This window comes from Cucurbita moschata, unplaced genomic scaffold (genome assembly GCF_002738365.1).
Source record: "Cucurbita moschata cultivar Rifu unplaced genomic scaffold, Cmos_1.0 Cmo_Scf00147, whole genome shotgun sequence".
NCBI lineage: Eukaryota > Viridiplantae > Streptophyta > Magnoliopsida > Cucurbitales > Cucurbitaceae > Cucurbita > Cucurbita moschata.
The window spans coordinates 59,136-74,114 of record NW_019268663.1 but is presented as its reverse complement, the minus strand read 5'-3'; the positions used below and the strand labels follow the sequence as shown (position 1 = coordinate 74,114).

At 35.1% G+C, this 14,979-nt stretch overlaps 2 non-coding genes across 2 annotated transcripts; one reads left to right on the top strand and one right to left on the bottom strand.

Moving 5' to 3' along the window:
• Positions 1-1,374: 1,374 nt before the first annotated feature.
• On the bottom strand, positions 1,375-1,446 carry TRNAP-AGG. Its single transcript has one exon. It is a non-coding gene; the product is annotated as a tRNA-Pro (tRNA).
• A 12,544-nt stretch (positions 1,447-13,990) lies between these two features.
• Positions 13,991-14,062, top strand: TRNAC-GCA. Its single transcript has one exon. It is a non-coding gene; the product is annotated as a tRNA-Cys (tRNA).
• The last annotated feature ends 917 nt before the right edge of the window (positions 14,063-14,979 follow it).

Below are 14,979 nucleotides of genomic sequence, written 5' to 3'. Positions count from 1 at the left end.
CCACATCAAGGTGACCGGATTCGAACCTATGGCTCTCTGAAACTTCTTCATCGGTTATTTGGGCGCATCTTTCTTAAAATGATTGTGACGACAGATGACCTATGTGACGACGGTGGACAACATGCCTGCTATCCTAACCACGGATAGACTACTTGGCTTTGCACTTCGGCCCCTGAGAATACCACATCAAGGTGACAGGATTCGAACCTATGGCTCTCTGAAACTTCTTCATCGGTTATTTTGACGCATCTTCCTTAAAAGGATTGTGACAGCAGATGACCTATTTGACTGAAAAGTTCTTAGAAAGAATACAAGAACAATTAGGATTGTGACAACAGATGACCTATTTGACTGAAAAGTTCCTAGAAAGAATACAAGAACAATTAGGATTGTGACAACAGATGACCTATTTGACTGAAAAGTTCCTAGAAAGAATACAAGAACAATTAGGATTGTGACAACAGATGACCTATTTGACTGAAATGTTCCTAGAAAGAAAACAAGAACAATTAGGATTGTGACAACAGATGATCTATTTGACTGAAAAGTAAGTAGAAAGAATACAAGAACAATTAGAATTGTGACAACAGATGACCTATTTGACTGAAAAGTTCCTAGAAAGAAAACAAGAACAATTAGGATTATGACAACAGATGATCTATTTGACTGAAAAGTACCTAGAAAGAATACAAGAACAATTTGTGTAATTGTCTTTTTGAAGTCCGGCTCAAGACGATCTTTATTCTCCCAATTGACTGAAAAGTTCTTTAGGATTGTGACAACAGATGATCTATTTGACTGAAAAGTTCCTAGAAAGAATACAAGAACAATTTGTGTAATTGTCTTTTTGAAGTCCGGCTCAAGACGATCTTTATTCTCCCAAGAATATTTGACTGAAAAGTTCCTAGAAAGAATACAAGAACAATTTGTGTAATGGTCTTTTTGAAGTCCGGTTCAAGACGATCTTTATTCTCCCAAGAATATGTTTCATTCTCTATGCTCATCTTCTTGGTTCAATGTTTAAAAACAACATTTTAAATCATATTATCTTGCATAATTCATTTTGATATAATATTGTTGGGGGCATTTTGAGAATCAAACTTGAGACCTCACACACCCAAAACAAGAATCGCGATAATTCCATTTGAGACATATATCGATACACTAGGTTGAGACATATATCGTGGAGTACACAAGTAAATGACATTTGCTTTCTCTAAGGCTCGTCTTTTTAGAAGTGAACATATAGGCATTCTACAAGTAAATGACATTTGCTTTCTCTAAGGCTCGTCTTTTTAGAAGTGAACATATAGGCATTCTACAAGTAAATGACATTTGCTTTCTCTAAGGCTCGTCTTTTTAGAAGTGAACATATAGGCATTCTGAGAATTGAACTCAGGACCTCTCGCACCCTAAGCGAGAATCATACCACTAGACCAAATGCCCTTTCTAAAAAAAATGCAACATTTTTAACTCCTACTCAATATATTTTTTTTCTCTCAAGTTTGAAATCTATTTTCTTGAGCGGTTGTTGGACTATAAAATAAAAAGTTGATGGTCTAGTATTTTACTTGTAAGTAAGGCATGTAATGTTGAATTGTTCTAATATGCAAGTGTTATCGAATAAACTACAACCCAAAAAATTTATTTCTTAGCATAATATGAATTTAGTTGCAGAGTTATTATGAATAAGATGGAGAAAGAAATTTTCTTTAAAATAATAAACAGACCCAAGTTCATCGTTGTTGTTGTCTAATTGTGATTTTGCAAAAAGCTTAACTAATATGAAATATCAAGGTAAATCAAGAATATATCCTACACGTCATTCAAGATGACAATAAAATGGAGTTAAATTGAACCCAGTTTTAGTTTCATGTCTAGCATAATTGTATTATTGATATTAAAGAGAACTTCGTGNAGCCACCCACAACTCATGATGGAGACCGATGCAAAATATTTTAACATCCTTTGGCATCAAGATACAGAAAAGATGAACGTCGTCAAATTGGAAGCTTTGCCTGTCGTAAGAGTCACAATGAGAACTCTAATCAAGTTGGAGCCTTGGACTAGGTATATTGTTTAGTGATAGTTGAAATGGATGACTTCGACGTCGTGTCAGGAATGAACGTCCTCCTTAAACACAAAGTCATTTACATGCCTCTAGCAAAATGTCTAGTAGTAATGGAGTCTAACCCGATGATCATTCAGAAAAACATCCATCAACCAAGAGGGTTGAAAATGATGTCGAAACTATAGTTGAGAAAGAATCATAGCCATGATGAATCTACGCTTGCTGCTACTGTTGCAGTTGAAAAGGGGAGCTCGAGTGAGCCAACCTCAATAGAAACCTTGTTGCCACTACATGAACACCACGATGCAAAACAAGGTCAGATAATGGATTTATCCCCACCAGAAGAGACAAAAAAGAGGTCAGATACTGAAGAAGGGAGACAGAAACAAACCACTGAAGCAACACATGTTCACACGTAAATATCATCTAGATGGATGAAGAGAAGGGTCAGTCGGAAGCGTCAACCACAATAATTTCAAGAAAAATAAAGAGTTCATATAAGTTAAGTTCAAATAAACTTTGAGTTCAAAGCAACAAGAACAAAAAACTGGTGTGAAAATACTATGGACTAATTAAAGTTATCCATAAGATTATGAAGACATCATATAGAATCCAATTGCTCTTATGGATGCGGACTAACCTTGTTGTCCATGTTAGTAACTTGAAATGTTATTATTTCGACCAAGAAAACATAAAGCAAAAGCAGGTGGTATGACGTCATACAAATAAGATAAAAGTTTCAAGCGAAGAAAGTAGGAAAGAACGAAGAAAGAAGACATGAAGACTCAACAAACTGAGAAGTGATTTTCAACAGCACCTAGTAGGTTTGAAGAGACTCCTCATTATGAGATCAGCAGGAAGCACATCGAGAGACCTAAAGTCAGCCTCATCCAATAAATTGTGTGGGGGTAGATGTCACAGTAATGATTGCCCAAGGCGTGTTGCCTGTGGTTGCATGTTGCATGTCTCAGCCATTCTGGTAAACGATTTTTTGTCCAAGGCGGTTATTTGGGCAATGTTATTGTTTACCGATTATTTGGGCGACACGACTTGAGCAATCATGACCGTCACAATTGGCTAAGACATTTGTTGTTCATATATTATTGTTGTCCAAGAGACTCCTCATTATGAGGTCATGATTGGCTAAGACATTTAAAGAAGTTTTACCTAGGGCAACTTCTATCACAATCCTCTTCTCGCTCTCTGAAACTTCTTTAAATGTTATTGTTCACTGGTTATTTGGGCGCGTATTCCTTAAAAGGGTTGTGACGACAGATGACCTTGGTAAAACTTCTATTGGGAGATCAGTGCAATAGAGAATCTGTGTCCCTTTCCTGACACCTTCAGCGGACAACATAACAAAGAGTTCCTAGAAAAAATATCATAGAACAATTTGTGTAACGTCTTTGAAGTTAGGCTCGAGGCTCTATCTTATCTCCAAAGAATATGGTTCATTCTCTATTCACATAGAAATTCTGCAATAGAAAGTGAAACCCTCATCTTCTTTTACAAAACTTTCTCAAGTCCTCATGGAATGATTTGAAAGGGGTACCCTCATCTTCTTTTATAAGACTGCCTTGGCCTTCATGGAATGATTATGCTATGTTGATTCTTAGATAAGGGAGTAGGAGTAAGAGTAGATGACTGTTTATGGTCCAAGTCCCGAAAAAGTAAGTCTTTATGTCAAGAAAGGAGAGGAATCCTCACAGTTTCCAAAATTCGAAGAGAATCATACATACACAAATTTCCTTTGTTTGTTTATTCTTGTTGTTTTCTCTCTTCAATTAACATGTTATAAAGACACTTGTAAATTATAATTAAATATAGCTTCCTTTTTTTTTTCTTTCCAAATATCCATCTGAATTACTTCTTGGTTCGAGGTTTAAAAAAACCTATTTCAAATCTTATTATATTGCATGCTTCAATTTGATATAATTGTTGGGGGCATTTTGAGAATCAAACTTGAGACCTCTTGCACAAAGCGAGAATTCTACCACTAGACCAAATGCCTTGTAGTGGATCTATCTTTTATGCGCCTCAATATATGAAATTTATCCAACCTCAGTATATTAAATTTATCCACATATTTTTGTGCTTTAGAAGCTACTATTATTGTCATGTTTACTTCGCATGGTCTATCACACAGTTGAAGCAGCATTACCACTAGAGCCCATGCATTCCTTTGGGATAGATATGTTAAAAATTTTGCCCATTTGATAACTATTTTGTTTTTTTTTTGTTTTATTTAAAAATTATGTGTTTTATCCTTTTATAGAAAAAAAAAAGAATAGAAAAGAAAAGAAAACATTTGAATTTTAAGCAAAATTTCACACCCAACTAAGTTTTTGAAAAATATTTTTATTTATTTATTTTTCTTTATTTTAGTTTTCCAAACATAGATTGATATGGAGTGGCTAGTTTTCAAAACTACTTCTTTGCTACAATTGAACAATATTTATATTCTAAAATGGGATTCACTTCCTTTAAGTTTATGTAGTTTCTTTTTATTACTATGTTTACTTCTATCTCATGTTACTCCATTTGTGTTTATGTAGTTCCTTCATCAAGTTTACTCAACTTCTTCCTCTGAAGCTAGAGGAATCCTTAATTTGAAGGAAAAGAGATCGTAGATAGGAATTTGACTCTTATTCCCAATTTAATTTTGAAACCTCTTTCCATCAATCCGACACGCTCTCGAGGTTATTTTTCTTCATGGTCTTCTATGGAATCATTCCTTGGAGGTGCAGAAACTGATTGGAATCATCATGTATCCTTGGATTGGATTTTCAAGTTTTTCTTGAAGTTCTTCAATGGCGGATTAAATTGGGGGAATGGTTTCTAGGCACTTTCAGCGCTCTATTCCTTCATAGAACTTGTGGGTAATCTTGTTGAGAAACGGTAGGAATAAGTTCGAAGAGAAATGGTGGAGGATTGCTCTCGAATTTGGAAGAAATTTGAGAGTAGGAGACCCATAATCTAAACGTTTATTGTCTTCGATTGGGGGATCGACCTTTCTCGATTCTTATTCCGTATTGTTTCTCCTACTTCAGACTTTATAGGAGGAGCTTAAACCGACATTGAGAGCTCCAGATTCTTCGTTATTTAGAAGTTTGAAGAGAAATGGTGGAGGATTGCTCTGGAATTTGGAAGAAATCTGAGAGTAGGAGACCCACAATCTAAACGCTTATTGCCTTCGATTGGGGGATCGACCTTTCTTGATTCTTATTCCATATTGTTACTTAAGACTGTATAGGAGGAGCTTAAACCGACATTGAGAGCTCCAAAATCTTCGTTATTAAGAGATCGAACTTTCTGGATAATTTTTCAGAGATATCAACCCGATCGTATCCTTACCGACCTTGGCTTTGAATACTAGTCGTTGGATGTGATGATTCGTGCGTGTTCGTTCTAGATCATATCAAAGTTTGGAGGAGATCCGATGGTTGAAATTTGAGTTTGAGGGATTTTGCTCGGATTGTCACGGTAGATGCTCTGATTCTAATTATAGTGGCATTTATGTAATTGTCCATTCTTCTAGGGGTATTTTGATAATTTGCCACTTTCCGAATATTTTATTATTATTTTTCTCGAAAAATCCATAATTTTTCTACAAATTCCTCATCTCATCGCTCTTTTATCATTTTTTGCTTATTTTGAATCTTGAGATTCCTTCTAGATAAGGAATTACAAATCGGGCAATATTCTTGATAATTGATAAAATGATTTTTTTGCCCTTTTCATTTACTTTTTCCTTTCCCATCCTTCTCAAAAGGCCTTTAACTCCTTGAAATCACTTGTTAGGGTGAGTGACTTGACTAAGTCCTTTGTTCTTGCTTAATCCTTCAATGTTTTTTTCCTTTCTATCGTTTGGGTCTTTCATGAGTGGCTTATTCTTATGGGAGTTAATTTTCTTCATTTTTTGGGTGTTAAATATACATATTCGTTACAAACAAAAAATAAGAAGCAGACTCAAAAGAAGAATAAAAAATACTAGATTAAAATAGAAGTTAGTCCATGGCCCACACTCCAAAGTCCACTCTCATCCACGACCAACTCTTAGTTACTTGAAAAAAAATAATAAACATGGAGTGAGTAAAACTTAGTAATTAGCCTACTAGTAGGTTCTTAATCGCGACCTTAAGCTAGGATATTACTTCTTGTTATGTTTTCAGGATCTTAGAACTTAGAGGTCATCGTTTCATGTATCATATACTGATCCTGAAAACCTTCCCCTAAAATAACCTTCAATTTTCTCCCCATGAACACATGAATGGTGTCGTCATAATCATGTAATCCTACTGGTAAATCGTTGTGCAAGACATCTCGTTTAGCTGATGGGAAAGGTAGGCCTATCATAACATCCAGCTCATGATACATATTGCAGGACATCCTACCTAAAGAGGAATAGAGGCCTTTTAGAACACATCGTAATGCAAATAATGGTTACTTCTGGATATGGATCCTAGCAACTTATTTAGCATGTTATTCACATAGTTCTAGGTACTTGGTACATGGATTATTGATGAACCTAGGTTTATACATAATGTCATGGGTTAGGCTTTAGGAGTTGAGGTTTTAGCTTAGGAAAACATTAGAGGGTAACCTAACGTGGACTAATTTGTGTGAAAACCTACTAGCACTTTGAGGACTTCTTTCCTTCACCAATTTTATGGGTAAACTTATTTAGAAGGTGCAGGAACAAGTTTGGTAATGAACAGTGGACTATAGTTCTCAAATTCAAGGTAAACCCATGAACAAGATACCCCAAAACAAAAAACTTGTATCTCTCGATTGGGTACTCGATTAAGATTGCTTCTTGCCCCTAATAGTCTACCCTAATTCATAATTTATAGACGGATTTTCCACTACCATTGAAACGTCTAGAATTTCTATAATTTCATTCTTGATTTTTCTGAATCTTCTGCCAGAAAAGTCTTCTCCGATCGGATCCTTCCTTTTTTAAGCACCTTGTAATTCTTATTCTAAAAAAAATTTAATGATTCGGGAAGTTTATAAAAATTAGAAAAAGTACCATTTTCTTAATGTTTTCTTTGCTTCTAGATACAACCTAGTAGGGATTATACACTGTCTACCTTATTGGAGACCTTGAGTGTTGCAAATTCTCCTCTCCTTTGAAAACTTTCGGTCATCAAAAGTGCTTATTCTAAAATAGGTCAGGGTACAAAAGGTTCTTATTTGCCTTCTGTTTCCCAAGTGGCTTCTTCTACTCTATGATTCTTCCGTAGGACCTTAACGAGAGAGATTTCCTTGTTTCTCAGTCATTTGACTTTCTTGTCTATTATTTGAATCGGGACTTCTTTATACGTTATGTCATCTCTCAAGAAGAGAGTTTCATGAGCCAGTACGTGCAAACGATCTAGGGTATACTTCCATAGTACGGATACATGAAAGATATTATGTACTGCAGACAAGTTTGGGCATTGCCCGATTCTATAGGCCACAGATCTAATTCTTTCTAATATCTCAAAGGGAGAGATAAACTTAGGGCTTAGCTTCCCCTTTTTACCCTACGTGAGCACCCTTCTCATGGGGTGCTACCTTTAGGAATATATGATCCCCTACCAACAATTCCATGTCCTTGCGCCTTAGGTCTTCATAGCTTTTATCTCGGCTTTGTGCGGTTTGTATCCTAACTTTAATCTTCTGGACTGTGGTGTTGGTAATTTGCACCAGCTTTGGCCCAATAGTTGTCATTTGCCCCCCTTCTTCCAAAAAGATAGGGGATCGAAATCTTCGTCCATAAAGAACCTCGTATGTGGCCATTTGTATGGTGGCTTGGCAAGTATTATTATAAGCGAATTTCATAAGGGGTAGGTACTTATCCCAGCTTCCTGCAAAATCCATCACATATACCCTCAATATGTCTTCCAATATTTGCTTGAGCATTTCTGTTTGACCATCTGTTTATGGGTGGAATGTCATACTATAACTGTGTACCCAATGCCTTTTGTTGAATTTTCCAGAAGCGAGATTTAAATCTAGCATCTCGGTCTAATACTATTGCCTTTTGTTAAATTTCCAAAAGTATACCCAGTACCTTTACTGATGAATATTCATTTTTAATGTTAGCAAGAGTAGCTCAGTTGGGAGATTGTTAGACTGAAGATTTGAAGGTCACATGTGTTTTATCCACGTTCAACGCACCTAATACAAGTTTATTACCTGACTGTACAATCTAAAAACATAACTTGCTTATTCAATCTAAAATTAGTCATTATTTCTTTTTTCAACATAATGAATTAGCGAAAATACCTTTACTTATGAATTTTTATTTTTAATATTAGCAGGGATAGCTCTGTTGGGAGAGCGTCAGACTGAAGATTTGAAGGTCATGTTTTGATCTCCACGTTCACCGCACCTGATTCTAGTTGCATAACCCGACTATTCAATCTAAAATTAGTCATTGTTCCTTTCTGAAATCTCAATGAATTATCGGAAATACCTAACGTGTTATAGTTCACCGCACCTTATACAAGTTGGATAACTTGAATATCTTATTAAAAATTAGTGATTATTTCTATTTAAAATTTCAATGAAGTAGCGAAAATACCTTTACTGATGAATTTTCATTTTTAGCATTAGTGTGGATAGTTTAGTTGAGAGAGCGTTAGATTGAAGATTTGAAGGTCTCGTGTTCGATCCACGTGAACCATGGATGCACAATTTGACTATTCGATTTAAAATTAGTGATTATTTCTTTCTAAAATTTCAATTAATTAGCCGAAATACCTTTACTTAAAAACTTTCATTTTTAATGTTAGCGGGGATAGCTCAGTTTGGTGAGCGTCAGATTTAAGATTTGAAGGTCATGTGTTCGATCTCCACGTACACCGCACCTGTTTCTATTTGCATAACCTGACTAAAAATTAGTCATTATTTCTTTTTAATATCTCAATGAATCGGCAAAAATATATTTACTGATGAATTTTCATTTCTAACGATTGCGGGGATAGCTCAGTTGGGAAAGCGTCAGACTGAAGATCTGAAGGTCACGTGTTTGATCCATGTTCACCACACTTATTTCACATTTGCATAATATGACTATTCTTTCCAAAATTAGTGATTATAACTGGCATAGGTTGACTAAGTTGATTATTCATTTTTTATGTTATTTGGGATGGCTTAGTTGGGAGAGCATTAGATTGAATATTGGAAGGTCTTGTGTTCGATTTGCATTCATTGCACCTTATGGTTTAGTCGATTATTATTTCTTTTTTAAAATATAATGAATCAGTGTTCTGGGAGAGTGTCAAACTAAAGATTTCAATGTCACGTGTTTAATCTCTCCACGTTCACTGCACCTGTTGGCAAACTCACTCAGGTTCCCATCTCAATCATTTCAACCCTGTTGGCATCCAATAAAAGAGACCTTGGAGATAACCTGTAACTATTCAACTGGATTATCACATTAACAATTTGAATTACCTCAATCCCGCTTGTTGAACTTGACCAAATGTCTATAACATAACAATAACAAAGGTACAAAGTAACACTAACAAAGGTACGAAGTTCATAAAAGTCTTTTTAATCTAAAATACCATTGAACTTGACCATTATAGTGCCTCTCAAACGTAGGTAAAGTTTAAATTCGAGTCTCTTTGTCAAACTCACTCGGGTGCTCATCTCAACCATGATGGCGTTCAACAAGAGAGACCTCGAAAATAGCCGAATTATCGCATTAACCATTTGAATTACCTCAACACCACTTGTTGAAATTGAAACAAATATCTATAACATAACACTAACATAGGTACGATGTTCATCAAAGTTTTTTATCTAAGATACTATTGAACTTGACCATTAAAGTACCTCTGAACATGAGGTAAAGTTTAAATATAATTGGTGACAAAAGATGAAACTATAAAATAAAAAGAAATAAGAAAATAATATTCAATTTCAGAGAATTAAAGCCAAATCAAACCGTTGGACAACAATGAATTTTTTGTGTAGTTGTCCTAAAGTCTTTTGTCTAATCGCTTAAGAGTTTTACTATGATGTTTTGGGTAATGTCTAACTCTTTGACACGTCCTTTCATGTGTGTGATAGAGTTCTCAGAATTACCGCGACGTTTCGAGCTGTTCGATCGTGTGACTCTTTCTTCAAAAGGGTAAACATCAAACATCAGGTCTTTGATTGGCAACCCATCCAAAGGAGCGTCGATTGCATCGATTCCATCAACAGTCTTTCCATGAGTTTATGGTGCATGACCCGTTTTTTATACCATTCAAATTCGAGCGCCACCATAGTTTTGCATCGTCCGTGAGATGCATTGCGACCAACGTAACTCTTAGGTCCTATGAGCAAGTTCCAGTAACCTTTAAGTATTGTTCTACGTAAAAAATAAAGCTTTTTAATTCCTTAGCATCCCGGTTTCCAATTGAAGGGTTGTGTTCTTTGATTTTAAGTTTGTTAAGCCCGCATGAACTTGGCTTGAGGTGTGGTTCTCTACAGCCCAACTTGTCAAACTCACTCGAGTGCTCATCTCAACAATGATGTCGTTCAACAAGAGAGACCTCGAAAACGACTGGATTATCGCATTAACCATTTGAATCACCTGCTCATCTCAACCATGACGTTGTTCAACAAGAGAGACCTCGAAAACGACTGCATTATCGCATTAACCATTTTAAATTGAACAAAATATCTATAACATAACTCTAACAAAGGTACAAAGTTCATAAAAGTCTTTTTAGTCTAAGATAGAAACTGTAAAATAAAATGAAATAAGAAAATAATATTCCATTGCCAGGAATCGAACTCGGGTCTCCTGGGTGAAAGCTAGATATCTTGACTGCTGGACGACAATAGATTTTTAGTGTTGATGTCCTGAAGTCTTTTGTCAGATCGCTGAAGAGTTTTAGCATAATCTTTTTTTTAATGTCCAACTCTTCGACACGTCCTTCCCTATGTGTGTTAGAGTTCTCAGGGCTACCGCGACGTTTAAAGCTGTGAGATTGTGTGGCTCTTTCTTCAAAAGAGTCAATATCAAATGTTAGGTCTTTGATTGGCAACCCATCCAGGGGAGCGTCGATTGCATCGATTCCATCAACGATCTTCCCATGAGTTTATGGTGCATGACCCATTTTTATACCATTCACCTTCGAGCACTACCATAGTTTTGCATCGTCCATGAGATGCATTGCGGCTAACGTAACTCTCAGGTCGTATGAGAAAGTTCCTGTAGCCCTCAACCCTCCGGTCGTATGATAGAGTTCTTAGAGCTACTGCGACATTTCGAGGTGTTCGATTGTGTGGCTTTTTCTTCAAAAGAGTCAACATCAAACGTCAGGTCTTTAATTGGCAACCCATAAAGGGGAGCGTCGATTGCATCGATTCCATCAACGGTCTTCCCATGAGTTTATGGTGCATGACCCATTTTTTATATCATCCACCTTCGAGCGCCACCATCCATGAGATGCATTGTGGCCAACGTAACTCTTAGGTCTTATGAGAAAGTTCCTATAACCTTCAAGTATTGTTCAACGTCACAAATAAATTTTTTTTAATTCCTTAGCATCCTGATTCCCATTTAAGGGTTTGTGTTTTTTGGTTTTCGGTTTGTTAAGCCCAACATGAGCTTGGCTCGGGGTGTGGTTCTCTACGACCTTCCTTGTCAAACTCACTCTGGTGCTCATCTCAGTCATCTCAGCCATGATGGCGTTCAACAAAAGAGACCTTGAAAATGACCGAATTATCACATTAACCATTTGAATGACCTCAACCTCACTTGTTGAAATTGAACCAAATATCTATGACATAACACTATTAAAGGTTCAAAATTCATAAAAGTCTTTAATCTAAGATACTATTGAACTTGACCATTATAGTGCCTCTCAAACCAAGTTCATAAAAGTCTTTTGAATTTAAGATACTATTGAACTCATCCATTATAGTGCTTCTCAAACCTAGGTAAAGTTTAAATATAATTGGTGACAAAAGATGAAACTATAAAATAAAAGAAATAAGAAAATAAAATTTCATTGTCGAGAATCAAATTCGGGTCTCCTCGATGAAAGCTAGATCTTCTGTGTAATGTCTAAGTCTTCGACACATTTTTTTTGTGTGTGATAAATTTCTCAGAGATACCGCCACGTTTCTTGTTGTTCGATCACGTGGCTCTTCCTTCAAAAGAGTCAACATCAAACATTAGGTCTTTGATTGGAAACCCATACAGGGGAGCGTCGATTGCTTCAATTCCATCAATGGTCTTCCCATAATTTTTTGGTGGATGACCAGTTTTTTATACAATAAACCTTCAAGCACAACAATAGTTTGCATCGTCCATGAGATGCATTATGGGCCGGTGTAACTCTCAGGTCCTCTGAGAAAGTTCCTATAGTCTTGAAGTATAATATCAAAACATATTAACGTATTTGATATGTTAAATATTAAAATAATTGATGTGTATCATAAACATTAAATAAAAATATATATTTGAAATTTGAATGAGATTCATATTAATTAAACATACATTATGATATTCTACCACATTTTAATATTATTTAAATAAGATATTATATCTTAATGTATTAGGTATTCAAATATATAATTTGACAAAAATTATCACAAGTTCACTGTAAATAGAACCCTAGGGTTAAGTCAAAAAGCATCAAACACTAAATACTGCGACATTTTAGGTGATATTTTGCAGAGGAAGCTGATAAGGTCTTCAAAGAGCAGGTGGTCATGTCTGACATTTTAGGTTAACAACATGGTGAAAAGAAACCAGAAATTCTGATATTGGTAATTAACTACAAACCTTTGAATAAGGTTTTATAAAAATGATTTGTAAGGGAGATCTCTACAACCCAAAAAAAATCAAATCATTAGTCAAATAAACTCTCTACTTAAGTCTTATTGACCTAAGGGCAGATCTCATAATGAAACGCGACGCATCAAATATCGGATATGAAGGTATCTAAAATTGTCAAAGAGGACAGAGAATAAATTATCATATTTCAATCAAAAGCCTCAAATAATACCATACAAATTACAAAATTGTAAATATATATATATATATATATATATATATATATATATATTATTTCCATTGTACTCTGTGTACAAAAATTTTAAAGAAAATTTAATTAACAAAACTATTAAGATCTATTGGAGAGTCAAATTTAGTTTTAGAGAAAGAAGTAAATTTTGTTGTGGTTTGATTTTAAAATTCTTCCTATAAAAGAAGTTGAAAACACCTTGGGAGATTACCTATGGGAGAGTTTCTAACAAAGTCTCTCTTCTCTCCTCTGTCTTCTCAAACTGATACTAATCCAACCAATCATTTGCATGGACTCAAAAGTTCAATTACCTATAAAAGAAGTTGAAAACACCTTGTGAAAGTCCGTAAGCATACTACAACCTCTAGCTTTGCAAAATCCAACGTTGTTGGCGCTTATCAAAATCGCTGCAAAAATAAAGTTTAACAAGTGGTTCTATGGTGTAGTGGTTAGCACTTTCGACTTTGAATCTAACGACTTGTGTTTAATTTCCGATAGTTAATCCACCAATTTATACAAAATTGGTCCATAGCCGATTCGGTAGGGTCACTTTTGGACTGATAATCTGTAGAAGGGGTCACTAAGGTTGAGATCATACAAAATGGGATCATAGCTCAATGTTAGGGCATTTGATTGCAGATCAAGAGGTCACCAATTCGAACCTAGTTGGGCCCTTCTATCTAGGATAGAAATTTGTTACACTTTTTGGACTGACACTATGTCTAAGGGGTCACTAAGGTTAAAATCCTACAAAATGGATCCATGGCTTAGTGGTAGAGAATTTGACCGATCACCCGTTTGAACTTGGTTGGGCCCTTTTATTTTGGACAGACAGTTTCTTACACTTCTGGACTGGCACTCTGTAGAAGGGGTCACTAAAGTTGAAATCATGCAAAATGGGTCCATAGCTCAGTGGTAGAGCATTTGACTGCAGATCAAGAGGTCACTAGTTCGAATCTGGTTGGGCCCTTTTATTTTGGACGAATAATTACCGATTCCACATACATTAAGAAAAGAGTATGGTATCCAAGCACCAACTGTTTTAATGTTTTCAAATGATTTTTTTTAACATTTCCCTTATTTTGCTCCTCCTAAATCTATAAAATGTCTCCTACTTTTATTCGTTTTCTCTTTTCATAAATATCAAAATCTTAAATAAAAAGGAAGAGCAACATTTCCACACGAATTCATAGATTTATGGAAATTTTTGTGTAATTATCAACTACAACTTATATTAGACTAGCAGTTTAAAGTCAGGAGATGCGATCACAGGTGTGATTATTTTGGATGGGTTCGTAATAGAACTTATCGTTGAGACGAGGGAGCCTTCAAAGGTTGTGGACTCACAGATGGGGGTTGTTATGTAGCATTAGTCTGTCTTTGTGTTTGAGTTTTCTATTATTATTATTATTATTATTATTTTTTATTATTATTATTTTTTTGTAATTGTATCCCAAACACTTTTTTTTCTGTTTGGATAAATTTGAACAACACCTTCTTATAATTTTATTTTATTTTATATTTAATGTTGTGTTGTTTTCTCAATCTCATTTTAATTTTACAACATTTTCTTATTTTATATTAATTTACTTTTATTTTATTTGTTTTCACTCTCAATTTTAGTTTTTATTTGAGTTTTGAACCCTTGAAATTCGGGTTGTGACAGATTGGTATCAGAGCAGCTAGATTTTAAATTATATAGATTTTTTCTTAGGATAAAGAGTCGTATATCTCTATGACTCAACTCGATGACATGTCTCTCCGCGACCAAGTAAGCAGTCTAACCCTATTTTGTAGTATATGATATATTCTAAAACTTGTATGAATTTATTGTATGTTTTGATTTTCGTGGTAGTTATAAAATGTTCTTGGACGTTAAAGAGTGAA